This window comes from Nematolebias whitei, chromosome 8 (assembly GCF_014905685.2).
Source record: "Nematolebias whitei isolate Nwh7 chromosome 8, NemWhi1, whole genome shotgun sequence".
Lineage (NCBI taxonomy): Eukaryota > Metazoa > Chordata > Actinopteri > Cyprinodontiformes > Rivulidae > Nematolebias > Nematolebias whitei.
The window spans coordinates 8,866,392-8,881,827 of record NC_056505.1 but is presented as its reverse complement, the minus strand read 5'-3'; positions in this window follow the sequence as shown (position 1 = coordinate 8,881,827).

Sequence of the window (15,436 nt, the reverse complement as noted above, 5' to 3'; positions counted from 1 at the left end):
AATGAAATAACCAAAACTGAAATCAGCTGAATGGAGCATAACAAACTGAAATTAACATAAATAATTTAATTAGGCTGAAAGTAGCAGAAATAAACACACAAAATTTGAATTTTTCTGAAAACAGCTGAAATTAGCTAAAAAATCTAAAAAGGTAGCTGAAAATGTTGACCAAGTTTAAATTTGCAGAAGAAAGCAGAAAGAACTTTGCCCAGTTAAGCTGAAATGGGTTAAAAAGTAGAAATTATCTAAAATAAATAAATACATAAAGCTTAAACTCGCATAAATAAGCTGAAAGGAGCATAACAAGCTGAAATTAGCAGAAAGAAGTTAGAAGCACAACAACGTTGTAGTTAGCAGAAAGAATCTGAAAGAACCACAAAACAGCTGAAAAAACAGCTGACATTTGCTGAAAGTAGCAAAAAAAAAAAAAAAAATCATAAATTTGCACAAGGAAGCTGAAAGAAGCTGAACCAGAACAAAAAGTGAAATAACCAGTAAAAGGTTGTAAACACATCTAAAGATCTGAAGGAGGTAAAATGAGCTCAATTCATTTTTTTGAGGAAAAAAAAAACGTCTGAAAAGGCAAAATATAAATAAAAAACCTAAAGCTGCACCAATACCTAAAGTCATGGCAGGATTGTTGTGAAGGAGCTGAACGTTCTGATTTATGATTTGTTGCACAAAAACTGTGGAAAGAGAAAGATGCTGAAAACGTACAGAAGAAAAAATGGATCACGACAGAGTGAACGCTTCATAAACATCCAGACAATAAAAGACTGATTAAAATCTGTAAAATCTGAGATTCAGGATAGATTTTGATAGCAATACAGACATACAAATACACGCAGAAACAGCTAAAAACATTATAGGCACATTTCCTTCAGCTGCAGGTGATCATTTATTTCAGAGGAATAAAAGGCCCGACCGAACGTTCCTGTAAAACTTTAAAAACATTTATTCATGATGAATGTTTGCCTGAATTTATACAAAAATCCTGCATGCATCAAGCTAAATACTTCTGCAATCACAAGTTTAAATCTGGATTGCTCAAAAACAAGTTAAAGATAATTATTTCATGACTTTCGTCTTCCTTCAGCTTGTTTGGAAACAAACTGCGAGACCACGGAGTTCTGACCCTTCTAACCGGAATAGCTGAGCTGCAGCAGCAAACGGTCCAAGCTGCTGCCTCCCTCCAGCAGGCGCTGCTGTTCCCGTCAGAGCAGAACGCTCTGCAGCAGCTCACCCCTGGGTGGGGCTCTCTCTGCGTTTTTGCCCTTTTGGAACTGGACATCGGTGGAAATGGCCTGAGCAGCGACGGGGTCAAGGTGTTAGCCTCCTACATGAGATCCCACTCCCACCTTCGGTACCTAGGGCTGGCGCAGACCAGCGGTGCGGATCTGGCAGCGTGGAAGGAACTTTTTGACAGCCTGAAAGGAAACAGCTCACTGACTCAGATCATTTTAGATGAGAACAACTTGGGCGACCCAGGGGTCAGGCTGCTGGCCGACATGCTGAAAGAAAACGTGAGTCTGCATCAGGTGGACCTTGACAAGAACGGCATCAGCGACGTGGGAGGAAACGACATCATGGGAGCGTTGCTCTGCAGGACGCAGTTCCCCCTGAGGCATCTAAGCCTTCAGGAGAACAGCATCAGTGCAGGATTAATGAGCAGGATCCAGGAGGAAGTGAAACCCAAATGAAACCTGAGAAGCACTGACGTTAGAACAACACAAGGATGTTTTGTGTTCATGTTGAGTTTGGAGAGGAACAAACTGACTCATTTGACTGGTTTGACCATCAAACAAAGGTCTCTTCCTTCCTATAGGTGGGTGGCCCCGCTAAGAATCGCAGCGTCTCCATTTAGCTCAGGCAGGTAGTGTAGGAGGCATGTTTGCTTTAGAGATGCACTGCGGTCTGGAGACATTTTCAAAGAAGTATCAATGAACTGAATCTTTCTTCTTTGTGAGGTTACATCTCCACCTTCTTCTTCCCACCCCACACCTGCCACACTAAAACCGACTCCAGCACGAAGCTCACTGATCCCTTTGTTACTTTATTGAAAAAGTTGCTGCCTGTTGACAAAACCGGCAACCGCAATGAATCACTGTACGCACGGTATTTACAACTGCATGGCCTCCCTCCCCTAGAATACAACAGCAGCCATCGTCGCACCGCCTTCCTCCGCTCCAAAACCCCAAACTGCTGAGTCGTGACATGTCAGCTATCTTCACTTTCATTTTTTTGACCCTTCATGCTCCAGAGTGACGTCACATATGTCAAACTCAAGAGCCGTGGGCCAAATCTGATCCCCCAAAATGATAGTTTAAATGTAAAATACAGTAGTCCCTCGTTTATCACAGGGGATCCGTAACCTGAAGCCCCGTGATAAGTGAAAAACCGCAAAGTAGTACCAGTAGTAAATAGTAGTTTATTTTTGTATTCATATATTAAGACATTTTAAACCCTTCCCGCACTCTTGCAATATTCTAAACAATGTTTCTAAATGCTAAATGCTCTAAAAGAGCACAAATTGTCATGATTTCAGCTCTTTCAGCGCACTTGGCCACGCCCACTTCTCCATTCTGCACGGAGAGCAGCTGATCAGCTGCAGCAGGAAGCCTTTTCTGCCTCTCTGGGCTGCACAAAGGTGCAGCAGGTGCTAAATAATTTGAAATAATTTATTTTAAATAAAAATTCCAATGCCGATCCTGCGGCTCATCCAATCAGCCAATTAACTGTCACGTCCAATCTTATTTTGAAAAACTGGAACAGAGCGAGTTTGCGATAAACGAACCGCGAAGTAGCGAGGGACTACTGTATTGTTTATCTTCTCATTTTTTCCCCTTTGAAACAACTGATAAATACATAACTTAGTAAAGACTTCTGTTGCCAGCTGGCTAACTTTGAAGCCAGAAAGAAGGCGGGATCATTCGATCATTCCTGATTCTCATGTGGAAAAAGTAACAGAACGTCAAGTGACACAAATCAAACTCTTGTTCATGAACCTGCAACCAATAAATGATATCAGGTATCTGACTTGAGCTAATGCATCAGCTGAAAGTGTCCCGTGCCTCAGACAAAGTTTTTAAATTTTGGTTCCTGTTGGTAACAGAGTTCACCAGCCCTACACGGTGCTCCTATTCAGGCTGAGTTAGAAGGTGGGAACAAAAAAAAAAAGAAAGCCGGAGTAAGTTCTTGTGCATTTCAAAGCCATCATCTCATTGTTCTATCATCACAGACATTCTAAGGATATCTGTACCTATGATCAAAGCTTGTCAAAGTGGTACTTATCTCCTTTTCTCAGGGCTGCCGGTAGTGATTCCACTGAAACCAACGGTCCGTATTTCATCTTCAGTCTTTGTGAATTCCTTTCTGTGGAACCCTGATAAAAAATTTAAAAAAAAATCCACCTGAACTCCCACATGGATGACAGATAAATGATTATTTTTTCATGGAGATTCCATCTTTACAAGTTATCCTACTTTGCTGTTTCAGACTGAAAAAAGAAGCCTTTTCAGCTAAATAAAGAGATTACATATTAGACATTGTTTTGTTATTATTTGCCTCTAAAACTAGATTAATTTTCTCCTCTAACCACTGACTTTTGTAGATCTCAGCAGCTACATTTCTCGTTAAGTCAGAGCGGAGTTAAGTTGTACACCATCACGCTCGGCTGAGCGTGAGCTGGCAAACAACAGTTGCACTGTAATTCTTTCGTTGAGGACTTTGAGCATCTCTACAAGCAAAACTCAGGTTACTGTCTTCATGCTAATGTCTTTGCCATGAAAGAAATCCTGCAGCATCACCATTTTCTTTCCTGTCAAAGAACAAGACCTTCAACCATCAGAGAGGATTTTCGCCTGCAGTTCACAAACGTGGCTTAAAAAAAGTGCACTTGTCAGGTTTGGGCTGGACTTTTGCCAGAGCTGCATTCATTAATATTTTTCAGATAACTTCAAATGAAGATAAATCATGAATCTTTGACAGTTTTATAAAATAAAAGGAGGCTGCAGCTGATACACAGGTATCCAGGAGTTCACTCTCTGGTAACTGATACTGCGCCGAGAGCGGACTGGAAAATTAAACGTCTTGGGAATTGAGTTTCTTGACTCTGACCAAAGGCAACAACAAGGCAGATAAAGAGAACAGTGGTTCATTGTTTCAGTTTCCTTGAACTTTTCTTGACAGGGTGATGTGGTTTGTTCCTACTGTATAAAGAGAGAGAGGGTCAGTGTCTTATTTTGTGACACCATTAACTTTTTATCTGTGTCCCAAATAACCTGAGGATTTTTTTTAATCAACTGTTTTTGTTTTCTCCTTTTGCACATATACTGCAATGGTTCATTTAGATTAGAGAGTGATTTGTAATTTTTCATAAAAGCCTGTCTGATGAAAGGATTTCCATGAAATTTACTTCCCTGCATAAGCCTTTTTGTTTCCTTGAGCTTCTGTCTGGCTGCACTTAGTAAAAAGTTTGAATGTTGGCCAAACGGATTAAGTGTTAGTTTATTTTCTTGTTTGGTTTTTTTTTTGTCAGCAGGTTTATTCAAACTGAAGTGTAAACTTTATAAATATGAAAGTGAGAGCAGTCAGAAAAAAGAAGACTTTTAATGTTTACTGCAGAACTCTGAGGCGGTTTCTTTAAAATCTGATGATGGTATTGCCCATAAGAGCATTTTAACATATGTAAGTGTAACGTTGTCTGAATCGAACCTCAATTGGCACTAGATATGATAATTTTTTTTTATATGTATACCTAAAATAAATAAATAAATAAAATAAAATAAAATAAAAGCCCCTGACTGAAAGCCTCAGAGTGGAGATCCTCTCTTATGAGAGCGAGGGTCACCTTTCTGTGGCTTAGAGCTGCAGGATGAAAAGCTTTGACTGGTCTGGATGGATGGATGGATGGATGGATGGATGGATGGATGGATGAACAGCAGAATCTGCCTGCTGATGTAAGATTTTGACCAGCAGAGGGGGTTTGCTGTAAACTGTAGCAGCTTTTGAGGCTAATTTCTGTTTGGCTTGTTTGCACTTTTCAAGAAATCCTGACTGTGCAGCATCCCAAACAGGGGTGTGGGGGGGGGGGGGGGGGGGTGAGAACAAAATAAAACAACAAACAAAATTTAAAAAGCTCAGTCAATAGAAATATTTGATATTTTATTAACCCAGTGACCCTTGGTTGTCACTCCCCATCACTTTGCTGTTATGTCATTTTTCACTGTCTGAGACGCTTTTTGCTTTTTAAGCTGAATAAAATTTACATTAAAACACATTTCCCAACAAACATCCTGAACTGTTGCTTTCTAAATTGCATCATTTCCATCACGGCAAATTAAATGACAAAAACACACCAAGACTAAATGCACATTACTGGAATAATTTAAATCAGAGCATAATATATGGCGATGTGTGTTTGTGTACATCACCACCTGAGAAGCCTGGTGCGTCTGTGCTTTTGGAGTCTGGGCGAACCGACGGACCCGTCAGGGCACAGAACCCTTTGTTCCATTTAAATCAGGCTCTGTACCAACCTCAGGCAGGCGTTCTTTTCTTTCACCAAGTCACTCAGAAGTTGTTGTATTTTTTTAATCCTTTTATTCTGCATGCACTTGAGACGAGCGACACGCCTGTAAATATTGCTGGCATGCTAATTAGGTAAACTTCTTTTGCCAAGTCATGGCAAAGAGAAGAAAAAATGCAGAATTCGTGAGCTAACAGGAAGGTAAACAAGGAGAGGTTGATGTTGATGCTAACCTTTGATGAACGCAGTTTAGCTTAAAGTAACAGTCTGGTCATTTTTTTTGTCAAACAGTTATCAGTAGTTAGTTAGAGAGTGTGGAGGAGAACACTACATCAGCTAAAACTCTACACTTTTGCATGAAAACTTTTGTTTAGCTTGTAGCCACAGGGATTAATTTGAGCCGGATCCTGTTACACTCTCTTATTTTGACAAGGTGCGTTCCGGTAACCGTTTGCTTTGATCTGGTAACGCTCAGACTTACTAATAATGAAGTTATGAACAAATATGACTGCCTTGAACAAATAAAACTTATATTGGATATGTAAACTGAAAATAATTACATAAACACTAATTTTAAACACAACAGACGACACAACTCGACTTTTTAATATCAGATACGATCATCTGCTCCTTCAAGTAAGCATTTCTGTCTCTACCCTAAAAAAAAATATCCACCCCTAGAAGAGCTGTGGGGGTGAGTGCCTGGAGGTTTCACATGCGGAGTCGGACAGTGAATTCAGCGGAGAAGACTCAGCTCGGAACCGTCAAGTAAAGGGGGTGGGGTATGCGAGTGTTTACAAATGTAGGTAAACGTAGATGTTTAACAACCCGTTAAAATACACCAAAATGCAGGAAATCGCATCTACTTTATTAAAAATTTTCTGGGGGAGGACCCCCAGATAACCCCCCATTCAGCTGACCTGCCTGCTATTTGTGTTCCCGCATCGATTGGTTTACAAATGCTTGTAGCTACTTTTTCAACTAAATATCTGCTTGGGCAAACAATTCAATTCAGTTTATTTATATATCACCAAGTCACAACAGAAGTCATCTCAGGGCACTGAACAGAAACATTCATATACATATAAAGTAAGTTAACATTAATTACCTGAGGAGCAGACTGCTTTGAGTCTAACTTGGTCACAGACTCTCATCTTGAGCATGACGGCGACAGTGGAAAGGAAAAACTCCCTCATGAGGATGAAACCTTTAGCAGAACCAGGCTCAGGACAAGCATCATCTGCTTCGACCGGCTGGGTTTGAGAGGAACAGATACACAAGAATCACATGTTAAGATAGTGTAGCGATACTCTAGTTCCTTTTGTTTCTTCTGTACCACCTTTAGAATCAGTCCAGCAACAGGTATTTGAAACGCGAGCAAGACCAAATAATTTTCAAAACGTGACGTTAAATGAAAAACAAAATAAAATAGTAAAACTCGTTCAAAAAACTGTTGCTTCCAGCATGTCTGACTTCTCAACAAGCTTATGCACATACAAAAAAAAATAAAAAAATAAAATTACTATCTGAGAAAATTACAGTGTGCAGGAAAATATACCAGAATGTGCATTAGAAATTCACATTGCTATATTCTATGCTTTTAATGTTTGTATATTTAAATTAAATAATAATTTTACCAAGAAAAATGTATATATTTTTTCCTTTTAAATATTTCACTAATACCAATAAATTAACCACTAATTGGCTCTTACAGATAGAAATAGTATCAAATGAAAACTATTCATATGTATGAATTTGTAACTACCGTATTTTCCGCCGTACACGTCGCTCCACCCTGTAAGTTGCATCCGTCCATATTTGTCTAATAAAGTGGGAAAAAAAATGAACATGTCGCTTCGCCGTATATGTCGCATCTATTATGCATCACCGCTGGTGTGTCGCATTTGTTACGTGTCAACGCTGACAACCCAGAAATGTGGGCCGTGTTGTGCTAAAAATCGATGGGCTGCCAAATGGCGGCTGCGGGAGCATGCACGGGAGGGCTTTAACAAAAATTTAACAAAATTAACATTTAAAACAACTATTTGTGTGCTCAAAATTATAGTAAATGTGTGTCTCAGCCTAACTTTTCTCTAATAAATGCACGTTAATGGTCAAATCAGCTGTATTTCAAAAGCCAATATGCAGAAGTAAACGCATGCACGCTACAAGTCGCTGTACAAATTTAACAAGATAAACACCTAAACAATTATTTGTTTGCTTGAAATTATAGCAAAGGTGTGTCTCAGTGTAATGTTTGCTTAATTAATGTACTTTAATGGTCAAATTAGCTGCATTTCGCCGAGGCGGTGCAGCTGGATTGATGCTTGGTCCAAGCAGCAAGCAGAACCAAGGTGGGGTCTATGGCCGATTGTATCATTAAAAGCTGGTGAAGATTCTCAGTCCTCAAGGACATGGTAAATTTAAAAAAGTTCAAGAAAAACAAAAAAGTATAAAGTATAATAAATAAAGTCCAGTTGTTTTTGTCTTGAACATTTTTGAATTTGTCATTATAGCCACATTTACCTATTACACGATTCAACAGCATGCCATAAAGCTACTACTACTACTCTGCTGCCATCAAGTGGCTGAAAGTGGTACTGCTTAAAAAAAATCAGTCAGAATGAAAACGGTCATATCTAAGCCAAAATTTGGTTTATAAATATGTGGAAAAAAATCCATAAATACGTCGTTTAAGCCATTAAGTCGCAGGGCATGTAAATTATGCAAAAAAGTGTGACTTATAAAGTGGAAAATACGGTATTCTTTTTTAAGAAATGAGGTCAATTTGTCCTTCAGCATGGACTGTGTTTGTTGTTTTTGAGAAAGAAGTGTTTTATAAGCCGGAAAAACAAAAAAATTGATTCTGCAAACTAAGATCTCACTGCTGTCTACAACTAGTGAAATATAGCTAATCTGTGGTCACGTCAGCCATTCCTACATCCCAAAGACTATGTATTCGTTAGTGGAAAATTCAAAACTATTTCCACAACAAGCGTACACTGGAAGTCGTCAGGTTTCAGTTTGTTTTGAGCAGACTGGATTAGTTTCCTGTGCTGTGTGACAAAGCATTATGACACCGCTGAATGAAAACTTTTACAGTTTTGCTCTTCGAACAAAAAGCTCCCGCTGCCGTTTGACATTCGGCAGAAAGAGCAGCTTTTCAGTACGAATAATTCATCTGCGGTTTGATCCTCCGCTCAAATGTCACTACAACAATTCCTCAGACTTGGCAGCAGCGCCCTCCGCTCTGCGGCTCCATGGGGAGAGGAGTAGGCAGTAATTACCACATCTAATGTGGCCTTCAGACAGATTAGGATGTTGTGATCAAACGCGTTGTTTTTCACTTTGTTTATGCAGTTTTGTTTGCAAATCTTTGCTAACTGCATCACTGCAAATGTGTGCCCAATGACTTGTGTCGGCAGATGTGCAAATTGTTGCAGCATATCAGTGGTGAAGAAAAGACCTGCATGTTGCATTAAAAATATCAATTTGGCTGTAAAATGTGTTGTCTGTAAACATCTTAATTAGTCATTTGATTATGAGGCTTAATTTAAGATACTTTGATTCGTTCCAGGTTGTTTGAGCTTTAATTTGGTGTGATTTTTATCTTTTTGTGCTTCTGCTGAGAACCAGTTTGTCTTAAAGCCGTTAGGAAAACTGACCAAATGACAGAGGATTTGGATTTACTTTTGTCTTTTAAACCATCATATACATTTTTCATGTTTGTTTTGATAACATGAAGCTGCTCACTGAGCTATAAAACCATCACTTGCGTCACTTTATAAAGCTGAACATGGCCCATCTCGCAGCAAAAAGACACCTGGTTAAACACTCACTGATTTTACTCTTCACTCGAGGCATATTTTGCTTTGCTTGACGGTAACTCGTTTTATTTGTCTGCAAAACGCTTCATTCTGTAGATGATGGATTCCTATCTTTACAAATCTACTGAATGTAATTTTTAAAAAATAAAATATGCTACCAGTTGTGTCAACGACCATAAAGAAAGCACTAAAACTGCATCAAAGGTGCAAAGATCTGGTTCAAAAATCATAAAATATGTTCAACTTTTCTGTGCAGCTTAAGAAAGTAAAAGTCAACGCACTGTCGAGGAACAATGTTTTGTATCTCTCTGTGTGTGTTTATGATGACTGACCCAGAACGCACACCTCCCAAACATCAATGGATTCAGGGTTAAAGGTCAAACCACCACCTTATCCATCCTAATCCATCTTGGCGCTGCAGTTTACCGACAACAATATCCTTGTAGCCGTTTCAAAAGAGGGTTGAGTTCTGCCTCTTAAAACAAGTCAAGCTCGTTTTAGAAAAATGTGAACGAAAAGATAATTAAAATCATACAGACAATATCAAAAGAAACATAAGGTATCACAAACAACTCAGTACCATTTGTCTGAAAAGGTGCTGCACTGTACAAAGAGAACCTCTGCCATGTTGCTTTGAAAGTAGAGAACGTCCATCAGAACGACCCAACCTAAAGCCACCACCCCTGCTCACACTGCTATAAAATGTGCAACTCCTGGATTGACCCCATCAGCTATTGAAGAACACACAAAGACAAGAGGATAGTCATACTTGACTGATGATGAGGATGCGTGTAAATGATTGGAACTGGGTGGCAACCTGAAAAGCAACCCATTAAAATCTCAACTTAAACACTAACTCTGCTGCGATACGATATCTACTGATGAATATTCTCACAGGATCTTCCAAACATTTTACTCACATACCTTGGCTCAAGAATTCTCCATTATCTAACAAAGTTTCTCCTCTTACCCCACCCAACAAGTCCTTCCATGTGCTATCTTCTCATTTTCTCTGTGACCTTCTTCACCTTTCCCCTCCTCCTGAAATCTTTATCCCTCTGATGCTGGTCAGCTGCCCATTCCTTCCTCCAGGTTTCATCCCCCAGGGGCACAACTTTCAGATAACTTTTACAACAGTTTAATAGTCAAAGTTCACCTTTACAACCTGCTTATTGTGAGCCTTGATTTTATGAGGCCTGCTAGAAACAACAAAATCACAAAAGTATTATTTGTTTGAGCAGCAGCCATGATAATTAACCACCTTATAACTCTCCTGATGTTAACCCATTGCTTGTGTATGTTTCTTTGAAATGTAACAACCCAAATATAAAGAAAAAATTCTAATTACAACAGACTGGAAAAGGTTAGTGAGCTTCACAGATTCATCTCTTGGGAAACTTGTTCAAAAATGTCATATTTTCATTGCTTTAAATGTTGCCTCTCTCCAAATTTCCTGTTGTAATGTATAGAAAGACCAAACAGAGCACCAGGGCATGTTCTTATTGGATCCAGCTGTTCCTGCTCAGAGCTTTGCTACATTCACTCGACCTAAATTCCTCGAAACATGAGCGTACAACAAAAGAGTCTGTGTTGGCCTGACAGGAGTTTCCATCACTAGAGGGTGACAGAAAAAATCTGTGTGCTGCTTTTCTAAAGTTTATATTTTGAAGCTTCCTAGAAAAACAGAACAGAATGACGCAAAGTGCTCATAATCAAATTGCCATCACTTTTAGATGACACACAATGAAATATTGTTAATCTCTTATAAAACATATTTTAAAAATACACAAATTATTTCTTCTCTTTCTACCCCAAAAAAAATGTTCATGGTTTCCATTAAACGCTTTAGGTGAGAAATGGGTAAAATCTTGACTTGATTTTAAGAGTCTTTTGTTGAATAGTTGTCAGGAAGAAAATCAGAGGTTGTTGGCCTGTTGTGAAAGAACCAAAACATTTTTCATGTCCAGGACACAAGCATGTCCCTCAAGAAGTACAGCTCTGGGACAAATTAGGACGCCACTGCTAATATTTCTGAAGTCAGCATTTCCACATGTTCCGTTTCTGGTGGATTCCAACACGAGCACCTCATTCTACTCAACGAGTTGCTTATTGATCACCTGAATCAAATCGTATTCGACAAGGAAAAGTATAAAAACCACAGCTGTGGTCGTTGTTAATGTCTTGCAACAGGACCAGCTGGTTGGCAAAAACAGTGCTAGCAGGAACCCTAAAGTAATTGGAAAAATAAACATATTTATTTTGGCTAAAAATTTGAAATGAAAAGTTTTGAATACGGTAAAGAATGTTGCTTTTTTGGATTTAAAGAAACACAAGTGTCAGGTTTTCAGAGGGGTCCAGGTGTGAATGAAGCACCATCAGATCAAGACCCAATCTTCAGACCTGAACCCCATTGACAACCTCTGGAATGTGATTAAGAGGAAGATGGATGGTCAAAAGTCATCATACAGCTCATTGAATTTTTACACCAGGAGTGACAAGTCACCCAGTAGCAATGTGAAGGCCTGATGGAAAGCATGCCAAGATGTCAATGAAAAGTCAAGTCTTCCACTAAATACTGATTTCTGATCTGTTGGTTAAACCAGTAGTATTGTGGTATCTGAAAATGAACATATCGTAATCTTTTATCTTTGCTTTAGTTGAGGTCTAAAAGCAGTGCACCTATTCGGTTTTTCTGCCCATTTGCCACGTTCTGCGAATAAATCCTCTACCTGACATAAATTTCATTTAAGATTTGAAAGAAATGCAAGAAGATAAAAAAAAGTAAATTTTACTCAGACACATACTTACAAATAGTAAAATCAGAAAAAATATACGGATCATTTTGCAGTAGTCTCTTAACTCGATACAGAGCTGTATTTTCAGAAAACCTTACATAGCTATTCTAAAAATTGTTCACTGACGTTTTAAATTGAAAAGTTGTTATTTTCTCCTCTTCTCTAATCCCGACAACATTCTGGACTCTATATGGTTCACACATATTCCTTGAAAAGAGAAAAACAACAACTACACTTTCCCTGCCACACTGAATACTACAACAGGGGGAGGATTTTCACTTTGCTGATGCAACAAATCCAGAGTATCTGCCAAAAAGCAGCGAATGCATGGTTAGGACTGTGGCTGAGACCCTGCAAATAGTAACAAAGTGGCATCTGTACTGTCGGTTTTCTTTGCTGACCACCGGTTTAACTGCAGGAATCCTTCAAAGGTCTGTCTTCTTTTATATGTATCACAGAAACCAAGGAGCACACAAAATACCAGGTCAAAAGGTCAACACAGCCAAGGCTGGAAGGTTTAAGTGTCTTTGCATTTTCAGGATCAGGGGTGCAGCCTTGACTCAGACTGGAGAAGTAACCCAAATATTTATCTCCCTGCAATTATACAAAGGGAGAGTGACGGTGATTTTCCATGTCTTCTTCTTCTTTCAGCTTTTCAGAGTTTGCCACTTCAAGTCATCCTCCTCCATCTGTCCTCTGTATCCTCTGTCCTCACTCCAACTACCTCCATGTCCTCTCTAAAAGCATTCATATATCTTCTCTTTATCTTTTTCATAGCAGTTGCATTTCCATCATCCTTCTACCCACTGTCCCTCCTCTGGACATGTCCAAACCATCTCAGTCTGTTCTCTCTAACTTTATCTCCCAGTTGTTCAACCTGTGCTGTACCTCTGATGATGTTATTTCTGATCTTATCCATTCTTGTCAATCCTAAGGAGAACCTCAACATCTTCATTTCTGCCACTTCCAGTTCTTTCTGTCCATGTCTCTGTCTCCAGACCATACAACATAGCTGGTCTCACCACTGTCTTGTAAAATTTTCCTTTGACATTTGCTGACACCCTTTTTTCACAAATCACTGCTGAAAATTTTCTCCGTCTACTCCATCCTGTCTGGACTCCTTTTCACCTCTTTACCACACTCCCCATTGTCCTGGACAGTGAACCCCAAGTACTTGAAGTCCTGCACATTTGTGACCTCTGCTCCTTGTAGCCTCACTGTTCCACCGGCCTCCCTCTCATTCTCACACACGTACTCTGTCTTACTACGGCTGACTTTCATTCCTCTTCTTTCAAGTGCATACCTCCACCTCTCCAAGTTCTCTTCCACTTGTTCCATGCTCTCACCACAGATCACAACGTCATCTGCAAACATCATAGTCCACGGGGATTCCTGCCTGACCTCATCTGCTAGTCGGTCCATCACCAGAGCAAACAAGAAGGGGCTCAGAGCCGATCCTTGATGCACTCCCACCCTCACCTTGAAGCTCAGTTAGAGATATGTTTACCGGCTGTCGATTAATTTACCACAAGGTATCTTAATGTTCCAGCATCAGATGAGTCACTGCCAGATCAATAATGGTGCAGGGTAGTCAACAGGATGAGGTGGAGGTATGGAATGGTGGCTTGAATGGATCATTGTCAGCTCTGGGGAAAGTGATTATGACAGACAAACCTAGGAGTCTCACATTCTTCTTTTTTATTTTTTTTGTCTCAACCATGGTCTTAATAGCCTAAAGGGAAGCAAGAAAATAATGATTATTGATTTAAACACTTGTCATGCTTTAGCCATGTCACAACACGTATGTTTCGGGTAGGGGAAACATGGGTTGGATCACATTCTACAACAACATCTCCGAAGTCTTTGTCTTTAACTATGCTGGCTGTTTCTCTCTAACAATCAAACCAAAGCATCTTCCAGCTTGTCCTTTCTGCCCACGGGGATTATTTTAGATGAGCTTATACTTTATTGTGATTAAAAGGTACAAAACTCAATCAAAGTGTGCAATGATTATTCTGGTGTCTTCATTTTGTGATACGTATGAGTTGAATGAAAAAAACAATAATGTCATTATTATTATAACTGATTAACAAATGTGAACAATGATAAAGCCTTGGCTGCGATAGTTTCCTCATTCTTTTCATGACAAGCAGTAAAATACTGCAGTACAGATGAGGCGGTGGTGTATGCCAGTTCCTTGGAACAACACAAACCTCACCTTGGAATAAAAATAATAAAAAAAACACATGTGAATGTAACAAAAAAGTAATAACAAGAATAATAACTGTAATAATAATATTAACTTGTATGTGTAATGCATTTCACAACATGCCACCCAAAAATCACAAAAAAACAAGAAAAACAATATCCTAAGAACTGAAAAACAACAGTTTTTAGTCTTTATATAAAGTAATTTGCAGAGTCATGCAACAGATTTCTGTACATAACAGGCAAAAAATAATATTCTGTGTAATATTATTGGGAGAACTCTCAAAGTGTTGGCACACAGGTGAAACCCTTTTATTTAAAGTCTCCCTGAAAATAAACTCCTCTGTCAGAAAGTGGTGAAACAACAACACAGACACGTGCACACAGGTTTTGTGGGAATCCATTTATTTTACATTAACTAATGAAGTGTGTCAAAACGTTGGTTATGTACTGTAACCCCAGATTCTATGAGTATAGGCGTAGCCCTTTAACAGCTGTCGCTTAGTGGGTTTATCCCGTCATGCGAAGCATAAGCACTGAAAAATTTAGTCCACGCCCACTTGCTGTGTGGGCACCACCCGGTCCGTATAAATTACGTTAAGAGCGGGTAATAGGCTCCCAAATAGCTTTTTCTTCAGCCATTTAGGAGCCAGTGAGGCCCGACGCTTAAAGGGCTACCCCTATACTCATAGAATCTGGGGTTACAGTACGTAGCCAACGTTCTATTTCATATAGGCTTCATCCTTTAAGGGGGGCACCGAGGGAATTTCCGCTCGGTGAAACCCCTCCACTCTGGTGATGGGTGTGAATGTGGGAACCAGCGCCCTTATTCTACCAGGACCGGCTGCGGCCTCATTCCAGTAGGACGTCACTGCTGGGAAACGAGGCCAGATGGGATCAGGATGGCGAGCCGGAATGGAGCCCAGAAACCTTCCCACTAGATCATTCGATCTGGGCGGGGGAAGAAGAGGGATGGAAAAAGTCCCTTCAAGTCAGCCGCCTCCTGGATTATGCCGGGCAGCTCCAGAGGAGGGCACCGACGGCTGGGAGCGGTGTGGTCGCCGATGCGAAAAAGGTCC